The sequence below is a fragment of the Callospermophilus lateralis genome, chromosome 4 (genome assembly GCF_048772815.1).
Source record: "Callospermophilus lateralis isolate mCalLat2 chromosome 4, mCalLat2.hap1, whole genome shotgun sequence".
Taxonomy (NCBI): Eukaryota; Metazoa; Chordata; class Mammalia; order Rodentia; family Sciuridae; genus Callospermophilus; species Callospermophilus lateralis.
Window position 1 is genome coordinate 39,682,018 of NC_135308.1, and position 3,845 is coordinate 39,685,862.

Genomic DNA, 3,845 nt, shown 5'->3' on the forward strand with positions numbered 1-3,845 from the left:
GGCACTTGGTAGGAAAATATTGGATAACTCCTTTTATTATTTTTTTAATTTTAAAAGACATTTTAAAATGTGCCTTTACTTAATGTGAGCTCTTGTCTTCTTTGTCCCCATATATTTATACCATACAGCTTAATTTCTTCTTCATCTTTTAAGTGTAAAAAATCTGTTTTCTATTAGAATTTAACCTTATTGGGTGGAAAAATTTTAATGGTATAAAGCTTATGGGGAGATTCCTCTTTAATAAGAAAGCTGTTATTGTTCAAAAACATAAAATATATGCAGCTCCAAAGTTCTTGTATATATAGTATAGTAAAAGAAAAACAAACATTCCTTTGCTAGAACTCATTTTAATTTTGAAGGAAGAAATAGAATAAGAAAACATCTTTTGCACTTTTCCCTGTTAGGAAATCAATGTAGACATGGTTAGATAATCAGAGAGAAGAAATAAGGAAGTCCAGGTAGGTGAGAAATCTCTGAAAAGAAGAGTAATGAATAAGCATTTCATTTTATCTTAACTGGTATACTGGGGAGGACACAAGGTACTTTTGCAAAGTAAAGCTATGCATTTTGAGAAATATGTCAAATACCTATCAATATTACTTTTTATATGCTTCATGTAGCAGGCCTACCGGGAGAGCAGTCAGATTTGAACAAAACTCAGAGAACTCTGGGAGGTCTCCAGGAGCCAAGAGTGTACTGAGAAAATTCCTTCTCTGGCCTTTAGCTTACCTGTATGGGAGACTTATTTCAAGGTTCAGAGTTCAATCAGAGAAGCAGAACTTCTACAAGGGTTGACTTAATGCAATTGTGGGAGCTGGCTAAGCTCTCTCTGAAAAGTTGCTCTTTACAGATCATGTTAGAGCCTGAACTTTGGGGGACAGAGAAGTAAGAAGGTATTGCGATGTGGCTAGCACCTGGCTAGTAATTTTTCCTGTTCAGGAGAGGATAAGCCACCTGAGAAAATAAAGTCTGAAGTACTTAGTGAAGAAATAAGACAAAGTCAGAATTAGTTTTAAGGAAGCGCCTGATAGGATCTTCCAGTCCACGAAGGAGCTGGAACAGAGCAATTAGACAGTGGCTCCTGTGGTTTATTTAAGGGCAGGGAAAAGGTTTCACTGGTGGAGTCTTGCTTCTTGAGGTCTTGCAGTCAAGAGATTGATTGGCATCTTGGGAAGCCACACCCATCTCTGAGAGTCCGTGTGCCCCTTCTCTGGTGCTGTGTGGGACCTGGCAGAGCTGCATAGGAATTCACATGTATTTATTTGGCAGCATTGCCAATGGAAGTTCCCAGACACCAGATTTCCTATTAACTTGCTGTGATGCTGGTTTAGTCCATTCACAGTCCACGGATGGCTCTGGACAAGAATGGTAGGTGGATATAAGGCAACAAAAAGCTGGAGTCCATGAGGATGGACTGAAACCTGAGTCAGTTCTTGTGGCCTCTATCTTTGGTGATGTGGGCATCCTGCAGAAGTCAGACCCTTTGTCATGTGCTGAAGGAAGATCCAGGGCAAGGGGGAGCAGTCCCAGGCCTGGCTGTTTTATGCTATGGAGATGAGTGACAGCATGTGTGAGCTACAAAGATGGTCACTCTGTCCTCCATATCTCCACATGAATCTCTCTTGTGGCTCACCCAGTGAGAAACATAAAGGGAAAGAAATTCTAGAAAATTGAATTCAGTCTAGCCAACATGCCCCACTTCTTTCCCATCTTCTCTTTTATAGACTTTTACCTTATTTTTTTTAAGTCTGGTGTCAGGATAGTATTTTTAAAATTCCTCATGTCTATTCTATCATCCCACTTGACAGCTTGGTTGTACAAAGAGTCCTTATAAGGAAAATATAAATTCCCTCTGAATTTTTAAGATATTCTTTCTGTGGAAAAGGGTACTGCCTTTCTTACTGCATCAGTTCTTTTTACATGAGTTTTTCCCTTCTGAAAGCTTTGGGAAACTCTTCACTATCACTATCATTTAAATTTTCACCATGATGTTGATCAAGGTGTGGGATTTTATTTTTAATTGATTTTTCTGGACACTACATGGGTTCTTTCAACTTCATTTCCTTTGATACTGGGAATTATTTTTCTATGATCTCCTTGATACTTTACTCTCCATTGTTTCCTATGCTCTCTTTGAAAGTTTTAGTAGGTAGATTCTTGATTCCCTGAATTAAACCTCTAATTTTCATATCTTTTCCTCTCCTGTTTTCCACATCCTTGTCACTTTATTCTACTTTCTGGGAGGTTTCCTTGAATATATATTCTAATCCATTCAGTGATTTTTTTTAAAAAAAATGTACTACTATATTTAATTTTTTTGTGTTCTTTCTTCTTCACAAATTGTTCTCCTTAAAAAATAATAGCATTCTATTCTTGTCTTTTATTTCTCTGATAATATTACTAAATATAGTCTGGGGAACACTTATCTTCTGCAAATATCTTCCTTTAAAAAAATTTAAAAATAGCCGCATACAGTGGTGTATCCTTGTAGTGAGCTACTTCAGAGGCTGAAGCAGACGGATTGAGAGTGTGACTTGAAGATCAGCCTGGGCTATATGGTGAGATCCTGTTACAAAAAATAGAGCATAGTAAAATAATAAATATTTACAAAACAACAACCTCTCTTTACCCACTTGCCACTTGTAGCAGAATAAGTTGACTCATTTCAAGGATCCGTTCTCAGTCTGCACTTTACTCTATTCATCCCCTAGATTAGCTCCTCTTCCCAAGGACATCTTCTTACCTGGTTTACAAGATGCCACTCTCTTCTGATTTCCCCCAACCTCACTGAGAACTCCCATCTATTTTTCTTTGCTTCTTGCTCCTCTTCTCCCCAGTCTGTCAACATTTAAGAATCCCAGGGCTCTGTTCTTTGTACCACTTCTCTTTTGGATACATATTCATTTCCTTGATTTCCTCATCCTTTCTTCTGACTTTGAATAGCATTCTTTAATGACATTAACTTCAAAATATTTCTCAGCATTTTTATTTGCATGTTTAACAGCGTGCACTTAAAATATCCAAAATAGAGTTCTTGATCTCTCCTCGTCGGCTTCAAATGTTTCATTTCTTATTCTTCCCTGTTTCAGCTTATTGGTATGTCCATCCTTCTAATTGCTCAGATCAAAAACTTTGAAGTTATCTTTGACTCCTTCTCCACACAAACTTATGTTCAATTCAACGAAACCATTCTTTATCTTTCAAATTGTACCCCAAATCTAATCCTTTCTCTTCACCCTGATAATTACCACCCTGTTCTCAGTCACTGTCATTTTTTGCCTGGCATATTCCCTTTGTCCACGAACTGGTCTCTTTACTTCCACCTTTATGGTCCCCAAATTAAGTCATTTCTTTCTCCCTTTTTAAGAGATGATAGAGGGGAGGGGCCCAAGCCTCCTGAGTATCTAGGACAACTGACACACAACCAAGGCACCAGCCAAGTCTTTTCTTTTAAATATACGATTCTTTGGTTCAAATATCCCTCAATGACTTTGCACATCTCTCAAGTAAATTCCTTTTGACAGACTAGTAGGCCCTGTGTGATCTGGATGCCCATTAATTCTCTGAATTCACAGATTGCTTGCTTTTGAGCTATTCCTTGGACAGTTGGATTGCCTTTGTCTGAATGCCTCTCCTTTCCTCCATTTCTTGAAATCCCCATTATTGAGTTTCTTATCACCTTCAAGAGTTTGCTCAAACATCATCTCTGTAAGACCTTGCCTGACCTACTATATTTAATCTTGTATCTCCTCCTCCCAGCCCAATCTCCACTATCTTATGTCTTTTACAATATATGACATCACCTTCTAATGTATTGAACAACTACTTATTCTGTTTGATGTTTA